The sequence below is a fragment of the Lissotriton helveticus genome, chromosome 1_2 (genome assembly GCF_964261635.1).
Source record: "Lissotriton helveticus chromosome 1_2, aLisHel1.1, whole genome shotgun sequence".
Lineage (NCBI taxonomy): Eukaryota > Metazoa > Chordata > Amphibia > Caudata > Salamandridae > Lissotriton > Lissotriton helveticus.
In genome coordinates this window covers 193,603,855-193,618,854 of record NC_136058.1, presented here as the reverse complement: position 1 = coordinate 193,618,854, position 15,000 = coordinate 193,603,855, and the positions used below count along the sequence as shown (strand labels likewise).

Here is a 15,000-nt window from a genome sequence, read left to right as displayed (position 1 = left end):
ATCCCTGTCGTTCATTCTCTGAATCAATTCCATGGCTCCTCTGCTCAAAGAGCAACAACAAGAACCTTCTGAGGCAGAATGCGGGCATGGTCTTCCAACTGTGAAAAAGGCGAGGCAGCAAATCTTGGAAGAGAAGGATGTAGCCTTGCACAACATTTAGAAGGAACCAATGGTAAAAGGTGAAGGTCTGGCAGCACGCCATGGGAGACTACACCCTGCACCCTACAAGCTTCACTTTTTCCCTGAAGTATCGATTTAAGCAGTTTTGCAGGAACAGCCGAGTAGGAATAGGACCGTTATAGCGTCTCTGACCAATCTTTGGATCCACAGCACTGCTGCTGTAGAGGAGAAATAACTTGTTGGGCTTTTCCAGGCTCCACTAACATCCATGGAACCTTAAACTATTGAGCAGGTTAAGCCATCCCAGAGGACCAAGATGTATGCCGACCTTATTCAAAGTTCTCCAGTCAGCCTTCTTTCCAGAGAAGTGCAATCAATTAAAAGGCATGTCCCTAATAATGAGCTATAGACATGCCCTGAAAAGCTTTGCAGAATGCCCTGAGGCATGGCGGCAGATGACTAGGTAAGAGAGTGTGAACCATGCCACCAAATCTACAGTGACCAGGCTGGAACCCATAAACTGCTTGGTCACATCTTGTCCATCACACAAAACCTCAGCAAAATGCTCACAAAGATGGTTTTCGGAGGTTTGGAACGACCACTTGCTCTATTTTCCATTGAGCATGAGAGTAATAGGTTAGAAGGCAAGTTGCATTTGTGTAACAAAGGGCTAGCTCCCTGAAAAGAAGAGTTTCTTCCCTATCACCTCAATCTGTTTCCACACACTGCCAGAAGGCTTAGAAGGAAATGTGTCTGAATTCTGCTTGGAGCAAAATGAAGCATGGCCCACAGGAATTTGTGAGAGGAGTGAGCCGCCAAAAACTTTGGGTCCCCAGAAGCCGGCAAACTGGTGGTTCATTGCAACGGCAGATGCTGGTTTGCTCACCATTACTAAAATGGGGCAAAATTCACACCTCGTTGAAGGGGAGTAAGATGCTGGCTGTAGAATTTCTGTGATGAGGTTAGTCTTTGTCTCTTCCACAAGCACGTCTTGCAAAAAATAGGTATAACAGAAGCAACATCCTCAGTGGGAGGACACCAAGGCCACATCTGATTCACCTCTTGGAAGATATCTAGGATTTCTTTAGGGCCAAAGAGTCACCAGCATCCATCCCACTGTTCGGGGAAGAAGATTGACCTTTTCACTGCTATCATCATCGCCCCGATACCATTATCATTCTGATACACAATGTTCTGCATCTGAATGGTGTTTGAATCAGAGTCACATAGCCCCTCCAGCCTGCCAAAACACTCATAACAAAGTAAAGCTCTGTAAGAGGACACCTCCATAAACTGCTCTGCATCAGGATCTTAATAAAGGTTTTCTTCTTCAGAAAATTTGCTACATCTTGTAACAGGCCCGAAGCTGACTCTAGTTGTATTGAGGACCAGGGTCAGACTGGCCGTAGCAGGCAACGGGCATTTCCCCAGTGGGCCGCCAGGGTGGAGGCCGTTTTTGTTACCAGGCCGGTTTTCTGGCCACTGGAACAAAAGCAGCTGCAATGTTTTCGAACACGCACTCCCCTACCCCCACTGCCTCCCTCGGCCGTCCCAACTTAATTGACAGGCCGGGTTGCGTTCCCAGTCCGACCCTGTTGAGGACAATGCTGGAGATGGAGCAGAAGAGGGCATCATCTCCTTTGTTAAAACCCCAATTTGTGCTCTGCAAGGCCGGACTGGCCGCAACGGACATCAGACGTTTCACCAGGAGGCTGGAAGGGCGGGGCTGCTTTTGTTACTGGGGACAGTTTTGTAGCAATGCAGCAATTTTAAAAGCACTGCAGAGTTCCTTGTACATCCACCAGTTTTCAGTGCAAATGTCACCTGCCCTTTTACTCTTCACCAGTATTATTCTACAGTTCGTTGCTTTGACACAAAGACATATTGATTCCAATGCTACTTACTTCTAATGCTTTACATTGCCATACAATATTCTTGCAAAGCCAGACGTATTGGCATTGCCAATGTTTGTACCGTAAGTGAGGTGGCATTACTGGTCAGCACTCCCACAGTAAATATTGTTCCATCAAAAACTAAACGTTGATGGCCACTTCAAAATGTCAATGAGGGATTCAAAAGAGTATGACCTAATTAAACAGGAAAATGGAATGCATTTTGACGTACAGACTTCTAAATTCCGGGCCACATAACTATAAAACTAAGTATACAGGACAATACACGTTGGTGTATCATAGCAGCACTACATTGGAAAATGAATAATCATACAGTTAAAGAACCAAAAAAGCAGTCATTTCATGACACATTTAAACATATTTGGTTGCATTTTTACCATCTCAGCTCATATTTACAGTTCTTTTTCTTACTGTGTGGGCAGGATTTCTTTTTCTCCACAACAGCGAACAGTAATATTTGTTCTCACTTCCCTTGCAGCTTCCTTTTGCTAATGATATCTGTTGGTGAGCCTCATCAAATGATATACTTTCAGCTCACAGGCACTCCAGCAAGCTTTCACTCTCTTCTTATGTCCCACTGTTTGTCTTTGCTCTTTCTACACCAAGAAGTGATGAAGGTGGGGGTCCTGCAGCTTTTCAATTTAATTAAATGGGAATGCTGTGGCTCGCCCTGTGGGACAGCGGAACTGTAGCAAGGCTCCTACTGTATGTACGGCACGGAAAAGCATATGACGGGATGCAATATGTAATTAACAGAAGATAACGAAGCTACTTCATCTACAAAGGCGCAGCTGAAACAGACTTTAATCCATGGGATAAACTCTGTCCAGTCCACCTAAAAGCATCGGCGAAGAAAACATTATAATCTAGATCTATTTATGAACCGATTGGTCGTTTTGCAACCGCGGGCATCTTTAGACACGAATTTAATCATTTAGTTGCACTAAAATATTCATCTCAGTTCAGTTTTACATGGTGTATATGACCAAAATTCACCCCGTGATGAGATGAAGAGGTGTCTTCGCTGGAATGAAAGGTGCTCTGCTTAATCAGGGCAGCCGCTGGGACATAATTGGAGTGTAACTGGGCATTGATTAGATGGTAGCCTGATAGGTGGGTATATTTGAAGGCGAACAGTTATTTTACCGAATGTCAAGCACACTTTCCTCATGGATGCACTTCAGCCCATGTAAGCAATTCACTTCCAAAGCAACCTAAGAACAGAGACAGCCGGAGGTGAGCCCGAGATGGTACCTGATGGGCACTGCTGGAGTAGAGCGGCCATTCATGCTCCACAATAGTTTTAAACGCAACAATCCAGCACTGCTGCCATGATACAATATCCGATCAATAGTAGTAGCTTGAGAAATCTTTGCTTTTTGAAATATTCCACTTAGGATCAAATCAAATCAAATCAAAGATAGCTTTATTCGATTTTTCGTTAAAATCAGAAAAGCAGGTAGAGAGATTACATACAGTAAAAATAATGACAATAAATTTGAGGGAGGCGGTAAACTATACATGATTCATGAATACCAGATCTCAAAGCTCCCTTTACACCGAAATGCAAAAATAGATCAACAACTAATAAAAAATGCAATCATACCATAGTCAATCTGCATCTAATAACATATTTCAGGTAACTGGACACAGCAATAATAGTCATTTCATCATCTAGGGTCATTAATTTGAATAACGCAGGTCTGCTTTGTCTTAAGTTCCAAACTTTAAGAAGAGGTAGCAAATATCTTTTCTGCCCCCACTCATAGAATTTGCAAAATAAAACAAAATGAATAGTTGATTGAGTAGAATGATCGTCGCACGGACAAATTGATAACTGTGACGACCAGTCATTTTGGACAGGAAAAGTAATCATCCTGAAGAAACTTCCAATTCTCAGACGTGCTAAAAGCATTCTGCTATAGCTAGTCTGGTCAGGTGATAGGTAAAGTGGAAGCCCAATATTTTGCAGCAGAAAATGATGGTGAATAACAGAGGTCTTCTTGCTCTCGAGGTACCAACGTTGATCTTCCAGATGGGCCAAACAAAGTTCTTTCAATGCCCGTCTGGGGATCAAGGACAGTGTCTCGGGGGAATCATAAAATTCAGGGTGCCCAATGCTTCTAGAAAATTCCCGAACATAAGACAACCATTTTATCCTGTGGGAGCCTTCAAGTTTGGTACAGTCAGCAACAATCGCCCTGTTAAAAACAGTTTCTACTGTTGTCCAAATCTTATGCCACAGTAGCATAGGACTAATTTTAATTAAATCAGAAATAAAGGACAGCGCTAATTCTTTATGGCAGACATAGGTGGAGGTGGAGCGAGGAACAGCAAGCAGATAGCACAGAAAACCGTTTTCTTTTGTTTGGATTTCATGGCAATCTGCAACTCCCCAGATGCCAGCTCCATATGTGGCCGTCGAAACGCATTTCGCTTTGTATATGTCAATCAAAATGCGCACTGGCCTATCCCCCAACTTATTTGCGAATTGCTTCAAAGCACCTAAAGCCCGTGAAAAGGCTAGATTTCTTGTAGTAATTGCAGTTCTCCATGTACCCTTTTTATTAAACACAATTCCTAAATAGGAAAAAGTATCAGTTAAGCCTATCTTGGATTTGCCTAAGTTAATGTTACAGGTGGTATTAACCCTTTTAGCAGAACACATAGTAAAAGTCTTTCCAATATTGATCCTAAGACCCCTATCACCCATGTATGTCGCGTAGCTGGTTACGGCCTTTTAAAGGCCAATTTGTGTTCGGGCCATGATGACCGCGTCGTCGGCATACAGGAGGATAGGGACACTTTCACCATCTATTTGTGGGTAGTCCGCCTTTAGTTTTGATAAATGGTCTGCCACCCCATTTATATATAAATTATAGAGAAAAGGGGCTAGGATACATCCCTGACGCACCCCTTTCTCGATCGGGAATTTAGATGTACATTCTCCCAATTTTCCAAAGCGGACCTTCGCCCCTACTCCTCTATAGAGCTCTTTTAAAAAATTAAGAATGTTAGGATCAATACCAAGGTCTGCCAGGGTAGCCCACAGGATGTCGTGGTTCAAGCAATCGAAGGCCGAGCTGAGATCTACAAAGGTCATAAATAAATTGCCCCTCTTTGCTGCCGAGTATTTACCTATTACTAAGGCCAAATTTAGGCCTTGTTCGACAGTACCGAGGCCTGACCTAAAGCCGTACTGGAATTTTGAAAAAACTGCATTTTCCTCGGCCCATAGTTGAAGACGGTTTAAAAGAATTCTGCCCGCAACCTTCATTAGTGAATCAAGAAGAGAGATAGGCCTATAGCATTTGGGATCATTTCTATCCCCCTTCTTGAATATAGGGACAACAATAGCTTCCTGCCAAGTGGTTGGGAAGCCTGTGGTGTTACAGCTGTTTAAAACATTGGTCAGGAGTGGTGCCCATAGGACGACGTTATCCTTATAGATGTCAATTGGGATGCCGTCTGGTCCCGGGGCTTTGCTGTTGGAACTCTCTGCCAATGCTGTTTCAACTTCGTCCAAAGAGAAAACTACGTTGAGGGGGAATAAGTCTGGAGCATCAGATCCTGTGGGAATCATATCTTCCCTCACTAATGTTGTTAATCCGATGCAAGTCTCTTGTTTGTATAACTCAATAAAATAGTTAACCCAAAGGGTTTCCTCAATGACAATCTCTATCTGATCAGCATTTCTCTCCACAAAAAAAGGAGCGTTAACTGCATTCCAAAATGCAGTAGTATCTTTTAATACACTCGCCTTTGTTAGAGCTTCCCATGCAGACTGCTTCAATTCCATCCTCCGTTTTTTTAGGGCATCCTTGTAGGAGGCTCTGGCTGTTCTAATGTCCAGCTGGTTTCTCGGGGCTTTTTTTAGGGTCCGGATCAAATGGCAGTGAGCTTTGGAACACTCATAATTGAACCATCCCTCTGCTCTAGTCTGGCCCCCCTTTCGTGCTGATCCTGTTAGTTTATTGCTAATGTGGGCTTGGATCCTTAGAAATGCTGCAGTGACCTTGATATGGTTAGGGTTCTCTTCTAAACAGACCAGAAAGTCATTTGTCTGTTCCATTACCAAATTCTCTAAAAAACTATTTGTGTTTACTTTGCACCATTTGATTACATATCCATTTGTTCTGGCCAGAGAGATCCTATGTAAATAGATAGTTTCCACTACATTGGTTACTTTACTGTCTCTCTGCCCTATTACGTAACTAGAACCAATTGGATAATGGTCGCTAAGCGCAATGTGCTCTAAAGTGAATGAGAGCACACTGCGGTGGTAATTACTAGAAACCAATGTGAAATCAATGATTGTACGGGACCCCCGCCCGCAAAAGGTAGGTTCAAAATTAATAGGAGGAACACAAAGTTCGTTTGCAAAGCCCAGGTCCCAATCAAATAAGAAATTATTTAAAAGGTTTCCGAGTAGAGAATGCTCGAAATGTGTGCAAGGGTCACCCCTGAGGTTCACCATACCACATATCTCCGTGTCACTATACGGACATAGGTGGCAATTAAAATCCCCCGTCAAGATGATAAAATGTTCTTTCTGATCAGATCCCAATCCACTGCCGATAGCATCATTTAGTTTCTCTAGGACCCTTTGTAGGGCCTCCTTTGGGATGTTATTGTAAAAATTGATCAGGAGAATAGGATGGTTTTCACCTGACCTTAGCGTGAGAAGTTGATAATATTGGGCTCCCCCCGTGGGTAAACAATTGCTAGTTATAGTACTTTTGGATATGTAGGTACAGAGCCCCCCGGAGCACCTCCCTTTGACGTTAGGTTGAGCAGCAAGAAAGTGTGTACGGAACCCCATTATGTGCAACTCAGTCTTCTCCCAACATTCCTGCAGGCAGATCACTCCATACTTGTCCATTAGTAACACAAAGATTGGGTCCCTAAGCTTATTTGAAAGGCCCGCTATGTTCCAGGATAATAACTCCACCTTAACCTTTTGAGCACATCGTGATAGTCCTGTGTCTCGTGTAATATGATTTGAAGCACTAGCTGGGTTTGATGAGGGAGTCAAACTCGCCACTTCAACCCTTGAGGTCTCACCAAGGGGTGTACTCTGTAGTAGACTATCAACCCTTGTCAGCTCGAGGGAGGCGTTGTGTTCTGAGTGTAGGCTGGGTTTTTCATTAGCTAAAGGGCAAGGAAATTTAGGGAGTACTGATTGTTCTATGACCTTGCCCTCGGGGACCGGGCCCAGTCAGTCAACCATATCCAAACATTCGTATCTATTGAATGTCTGAATGCCTCTCCAAGGTTCTCTAAGGGCTCGCAGCCTGTTGTAACCATGATTACCACTCCAGCCCCCCCAGTCACCCCCCCAGTTTCGTCTGCCTACTCTGCGCCAGTTGCCCTCATAGGCATCATAGTCGGAACCAGGACGCCAAATGGGGGGATAGAAGAAGGAGAGACCTTTAATCTCAATCCCTTCTATTCCTCCATGCAGATCCTAAGAACATATATATTCTACCATACGTGGATCCTCGAAATTAATCACGATGCAGTCACCGTGGGTTGTTTTCATTTCCTTCCCTACCCAGTGTACCCTACGGACCGTTAAGATCCTACTAGAATGATTTGGTGGTGGCGGTCTGTTGGTATTCAGCCAGTGAGTGACCTTATTTTTCAGGGACCAGTTCGATTCTTCTTTGTGATCTACTAGCTCTGGGACTCCCGTCATCACTACCACATAAGGGGCTGACTCAGGTGGTAGATCTATAATAGATTAACTTAGGATCCTACACCCTTTGCTGGTGGGCACACAGCAATCCCAGAAAAAATCTGGAGAACTCAAAGGACCGCTGCAGGACTGATCAACCGAACATGCCCACACCGTAAGAGTACAGAGAGAAGTGCTGGTTACAGCAGGTGTGCAAAGAATGCCCTTTATGAAACCTAGTGGACTGTTCGAACTGTCCTGTGCATTGAATGGTCTCGTCATCACTTAATCAATCAGTAAACCGCAAGACCTGCAGTGCCTTTAAAACCCAGTTTTACCTGCTAGCCAGCTACTCTAAAGGAAACCAATGTATGCATATACATGCTGGGATTTATAAAGTAGAAACCTAGCTAGAAAGCAGTGGAGTACTGTAAAAGAGCTGGATAATTTAGAACTGTAAACAAGAATGGAGAAGAGAGAACTAAATGGTAACTTACCGGTAAGAGTAGGTATGCAGCTTGAAGAATCTTCTGGATTGACTTGTGCAATATTAAGACATCTAGGGGTTGGGTCCAGAACTCTCCTCTTACAGTCTTTTCTTTCACTCTCTTTTGTTTTTTTAGGTCTCACCAAGGCACCGATTGCGCTGTCTCTTTAAGACAGGTTGTATTCAGAATATGAGCTTTAAGCTCCGCACAGTGCTTCTGGTTGGTTGGCCTGCATTTTGGAAATTACTTAACTGTGGTTGGTCAATAGTGTCCATCTGTCCCGTCTTTTGGTGTTTTGGTTCCCTCCCACAGAACATTACCGTTTGTTTCTTTTGGTTGGCCATCTCTTGCCATCTGTTGCCTCCTCACTCGCAGACGCACCCCCTCTATTTATTGACTTTTGTGGCAATGGTACACACAGCGCTTTAGTTAAAGTTAGTCAATAAATAAAGACACAAAGGCGGGTGGGCGCCAAATTTCTTTCCCATGTATTTACTTTTACAGCAACTGCAGCATGCCGTGCTTTACCTTTAAACATATTAAACTAAATCAAGGCATGCCACGATTGCTACAATAGTAAATAAATAGAAAAAAATACAGCGGCCACACAACAATTTTTTCTTCTATTTATTGACTTTTGTAGCAATGGCGCCATGCTGCGCTTTAGCTTTACACTTATAAAGCTAAAGCGTTGTGTACAGCGGATGTATGTTGTTACAACGCATGCTTTTTCCACGCATGCCTTTACAACGCAGGTTTTACAATGCAAGTCGTTACAACGACTTGCGTTGGGGGGCGCTGGATAGTAAATAGTTTAATTTACTATTCCAACACCAGTCCCCGTGGATAGTAGGGAAGGTTTTGGATAGTAATTAAACTATTCCCTATCCTACTGCGCCCTCCAACGCAAGTCATTGTAACGACTTGCGTTGTAATTCCTGCATTGTATAGGTACTGCGTGGAAAAAGTTTCGTTGTAAAGGATGTTTAACGTGTGCAGCCATTGCTACAAAAGTCAATAAAGAAAAAAACAAAGGCAGGCAGACGCTGCATTTCTTTTTAATTTGCAAAGCCAATAGCTCTACATTTAACTAATGCGAGACCTAATGCATTGCAAATGCCTGTTTTTTTGGGTGTCATCTGTTGCCACCAGGGAATATATGATGTTACCACGAATACAAGTTCCACGCATGGCAATACCACGCGAATTTTAGTTCGCAAGTGGCTTTACCACGCTGGAATTTGCAACGAAGGATTATACCACGCATTTTAACCTTCGTTTAAACACAAATAATAAAGAATATTTTCTTACCTGACACCTTCCCGTCTTTCACGAGCAGCCCGTACTTCCATCCACCATCGAAACAAGCGTCAAAACACGTCTGCCAAAATTAAAAAAGGACTACTATTTTGACGTAACGGCACGTCTTTGGGGGAGGCACTTTCCTTTTACCTCGGTGGTACTGAAGTGCGTTTTTTTTAAATTTAATTAACCCGCTCCTTTGTTTATTTTTGGGGGGGAGACCCCCCCAGGCACCCCCAGCCCCTCCCCCAGCCGACCCCCGCCAACCCCCCAATCCCACGCTGAACGACTGGAAGGAATTCCACGCCTCCCCCTAGCCAGAACGTATATGCGTGGTAAAGACTGTCGTTGAAGGCATACGCGTGGAAAAGACGTTTGCGAGGTAAGTGCCTCGTAGTAAACGTCACGCGTAGAAAAACCTTCGTTGAAAATGATGTTTCCCGCCACCAATTGCTACCTCTTCTAACCTTCTCCTGATGCTAGAAGACCCTATGCATGGTCGCCATCTTCTGGTTCTTTGTCCTGGCGACTTGGTTACTCACTTTACTTCACCTGGGCTTCCCCTTATCTTTCGATTTTGTTTCTATCTCACTTTTATCTTTGTCTTCTTTGTTTCACCTCATTTCCTGGGAAGGCGGGTGGGTCAGACATGAATCCAGAAAATTCTTCAAGCTGCAAAACTAATCCTACCAGTAAGTAACCTTTAGTTTTGCAGCATGAATCTTTTCTGGATTCACATGCTGTGGATTGACTTTGTAGCGGTATATTTGTCTATTGTGGTTGTTGGGTTTGAAATGAGGTACTTGCAAATACATGTTTTAGTACCCTTTGGACCACTTCTGATTCGATAATCAACTGGATGTCTATGCTGTAGTGCTTTGTGAAAGTAGAGACAGATGACAAGGTGGCTACCATATATGTTGCTTAATGAGACGTTTCTAGGAAGGCTAAGGTTGCTCCTTTCTTCTTTGTTGAGTGTGCTCAAGGTGTTGTTTCCAGTTGTATGCCAGCCTTCTTGTGACATTTATATTGTCTGGGCTATCCACCTTGAGATAGTGCCCTTAGTAACTGGCACAAAGAACTGTTTTCCTTTCTTGATTGATTTTGTTCTCTCTAGATACATCCAAAGGGCTGTCGGAGTCTTTGGTTCCTGGAAGAAACCTGGATAGCTTGGTTTATGTGGTACTGTGATAGGACCTTCGGAAGGAAAAAAGGGTTGGATCTCATAAGCACCCTGTCCTTGTGTATCTGCAGGTATGGCTCCTAAGTGGTAATTGTTTGCAGCTCACTAACCCTGTGTAGTTATTACGAAAGCTGTTTTTAGTGTGACAAATGTTTGTGTTGTCCAGTGAAGTGTTTCAAAGGGGTCTTGCAACAGTTGCGTTAACACCATGTTTAGGTTCCATATGGACGTTGTTGCGCAGCTTAGTAGGGCTATTCTTTTGCCTCCTTCTAGTAAGCATTTGCCCACAGGTGTAGTGAAGAAACCTCTGCCTATGTGGCCCCTTGTGTAGGCCTTTATGCTGCTAAATATACCTTTAGTAGGGTGTAGGTCAGTGTATTGTCCAGCAGGTGGGAAAGGTATCTCATGCCTGTGATGTCTTGTATCCTGTTTTGGAACAGGACAGATTTTTGGCACCATCTTGTGTATCTCTTCCATTTCACTGTGTACCTCTTCCATTTCACTGTGTAACACTTCCTCATTGCTGGATTTCTCGATTCCCTTAGGACTTCCATTTTCTCTCTGGAAGGCCCAAGTATCCAAATTCTATGGGCCTGATTTAGATCTTGGTGGGACTACTGTCGTCCCACAGCGGCACGGTTCCAAGTCTCTGTCAAGCTGATGGCGGTCGGCTAGAGACACTAGACCATTGCGGTGGCGGTCTTCTCTGCTGAATAACAGTACTCTGCCGCTGTCACGCCGGCGGGTTTGAACTGAGCCGATTTATATATTTCCGTTGCGCTGGCGGAGGTTTGCTGATGGAGTGAATTACTGGTAGACTGGAGCTAAGTATAACTTATTAATCTATCAATTCACATGTGTCATGTTTGCATGAAAAACATATGTAGGCAATGTGTTATGCCCCTTTGTGTTACCTCCCTGCTTTCTGAGGTTGAATGTCATAGTTGTGTTGTCCAGCTAAATTTGTATTGATCTTCCCCATAACTATGTCTGGAATGCCTTTAGGGATTGGAATACTGTCTTTAATTAGAGTATGTTAATGTGTTGTGTGACTTCCTCTGATTTCCAGACTTCTTGGATGTTGAGCCTCCCAATGTGAGCTCTCCATCCTGTGTGAGGCATCTGTGGAGATGGTCACCGTCTGAGTTGGTAATATTAAAGATTCTCTACCTTTCACCAATCCATTTCCTCTTGTACTTTCTGCGTGAAAACCACTAGATCCTGCTACCTCCCTGTTGCCTGTGGACATTGGTTCATGATCCATTCCTGAGTTGATCTCATGTACAGCCTTGCAAATGGAATAAGTGGGATGCAGGAAGCCATCATGCCTAGCATCTATCCCAGTGTCCTCACTATCAGTCGCTGGGAAACGCTCTAGCTTGGGTTGTATAGATTCTTGCTCCTAGAAAGACCATTCCCCTTTCTGGTGGAGGCGAACATTTTTCTGTGTTTAAAGGGAAAAGTAATATATGTCATTGTGATCTCTTCAGACCAAGATTGCGGGCGCCGAGTATATCTCAAGAAAATGAAGGGTCCGCACCCAGGTGAATTAGTGTAATCCTGGTATCTCTTGGATATTTTTGTAGGTTCAGAACCCACAGGTACCACCTGTGCCATGCTTCATTATCGAATCCTCACACACTACACCTAGAGTGAGTGGGTGAGTGAACTCATAGCAGTTTGTAAGTGGAGCTCTTATTCTAAGAATGAGAGATTATCAGTGAATTAAAATTGCCTTCGAGATCGTACCTCCTTTTAATATAAGACTCATTTGGCACAGATAAAAATAGTTAGCTATTTCGTGGTTATTATGCCCCAAAAAATTAATTGGTCAACAGGTTTCAGGCTATAGTATGCCAGCAAGGGTCAGTAGGATTTCTATAGGACTAAGTACTATATTGAATCCCTACGAATCGATGGCTAGGGGGTATGTAAGTATACATTCTATATGTCTAGAGTGGTTATAAAATCTCCTCCTTGTAACAGTTGAAAACTTTTCGTAGCATAATCTTGTGAAATGTTTGCTACTTTAGAAATTTGTTCAATTGTTGGAGATCTGATATTGGTCTCCATTCTCCCGACTATTCCTTTGTTAAAAAGAAGCATTAAAGCATGCCTACATTCTGCTGTGATTCGGGACCCTTCTATGGCTCTTCTTTATCCATATGAATATTTCTACTAATAACATCCCTAGATGTTAAAGCAGTGTCATTGTTGGCAATGGAGGTGGTGGTTTTTGTATGAATATGAGTGTATGTCCAAGGTTTATTATAAATAGGACCCATTATTCTTTTATAATTTTTCCAGCAGCTGATGAAGAAGATTTTTCCATCTACAGGAGTTGGGAGACATGATGTAGTGGCTGCCGGACACTTGTTGCAGACGTCTCGAGGTTTCTTGAAATTTAAGTTGATGTCCGGATCGTCAGGAGGAAGGTTGCCTGTGTAGAGGCGCTGCTGGTGGTGTCGGTCTGTACTGGTGGTAAGGTTGCTGATGTGTCTGATAGGGTTGGAACCTATACCCACCTCTAAAGGTGAACTCATTTCTACCTGTATCTCCTAGACAGGGTTGTGCTCGTCTGAATTGCCTGAACATGTTTGCCAAATAGCCGGAGTCCATAATTCAACTCTGCCCTTCAAGTTGAAATGATGTTGCTTTTAACCACCGGTGTCTTCTTAATACCATTGCATCAGCCAATTGCCTAAAGGGAGTTGTGGCAATGTCCACTGAGGCTTCAATAATCGCTGAGGAAGTTCTATCACCTTCATGCAAGATGGCTTTAGTCTCAGATCTTTTACCTTGAGGTAGCAATATCAGACTACATTTATCTATCATAGCCAGCTAGAATTGCTGAGATATTAGTTATAGCAGTGGCTGCCTTTGCAGAGAATCTCTTGCCAATATTATCTACCCATGTTCCTTCCCTGTGAGTAAGGGCAGAACAGGATGTCACTGGTGTGTGGGATCTTTTCTGTGCCGTTGCATTACTCCGCCCATGGATGCCTAATAAGGCAGGCCGGAGTATCATTATGGGCTTTATGCTTTTTATCCATCCTGGATGAACAACTGCTACTGTTGTTGCATTCTTCAATGTTTTGAGGCCCTGTGACCATATGTGGTCTATTTCTGGTATTGCTCTAACAGTCTTCTTTGAAATTATACAATAAGCAGTCTGCGATGGAGTTGGTACTGCATCCACTTTTACCAGAGTGATTAAGTAATCTATCTCACAACCAGAACCAGCAGTGAAAGTGCTCCCTCTTCTTGCGCATCATCCGTATATCAATCATCATTTTCAGGTTGGCTGTAGATACTCAAAATTGTCTGTGATGGATGCTTTTAAGTATACAATCTTTAGATAATAATAAAGATTGTAAATTGCATAGAATTTAAGACTCCTGGAAATACTTATGTTTATGGACTTATTAACTGTTTATAAAGGACTTCAAAGCTACAAAATTGATGAGTGCTCACAGACGTGCTTAAATCACTGTCAGTATGACCTGGCTTTAGAATGGAAGACTCTGTTGGGAAGTGAACCGGTTTAGGCAGTCTGAGTGTTAGATTTGAAAGTGTTCTAGGAGTGGTGATTTGAGATAGAGGCAACGTAGCTGGTGGTGAAGCTGGCAGAGGAGCTTGTTTTCTCTGCGTCAATGATGCTGGTTCAGGGAACTTTGAATAATAGGTAAACATAAATGTAGGTCTTTAACAATATTTAATGGAACCTGCATCAAAGGTTGTTGAGAGACCTGGGTGACACTCTCAAAAGATTATTTGCTGTACTGCCATTCTTCTGGAAGCAGGCGTTTCTGTCTGTCTGTTGTAGAGATATTGAGAATGAGTATGATCATAACTGTCACCATTTGGGTCCTGATATTTCACATTGATTAGAATGGGGCTATGAGCTGACCAAAACATACCCTTATTTTCAGAGTTTTTGGATTCAAAAAGGTGCTATGGAAGGTTTGGCAACACCTTACTGGTGGATGTTTATTCTTGAATTAGAGCACATAAATGTTCTGCAAGTAGAGCAGTTCTGGTGGCTTTCTCCAATATAATCAGGATTTTAGACCTCTTGTAAGTTTTTTCCATCAATGGTAGAATCATCGATGGAAGTAACATTGATAGGAGAATTGATGGTAATGCAACTGTAGGTGATGCTGTAGTGGAAGAAGTTGCCATTGACGATAATCTAGTAGTTTTTATGGTGGTCACTGACAATACCACTGTAGTTTGCCATGCCTCCTTGTCAACAGTAATGACTGTCGACAATGCTTTTGTTGAGGGTAGTCTACTTGTTGAGGAGTCTTTAGTGAG

General features: G+C 43.1%; 1 protein-coding gene across 2 annotated transcripts in view; it reads right to left on the bottom strand.

Annotated features, from left to right (window-relative positions):
* FAF1 (Fas associated factor 1) overlaps nucleotides 1–15,000 on the bottom strand; it is a 1,925,838-nt gene that overhangs the window by 346,370 nt on the left and 1,564,468 nt on the right. The window lies entirely within an intron of this gene.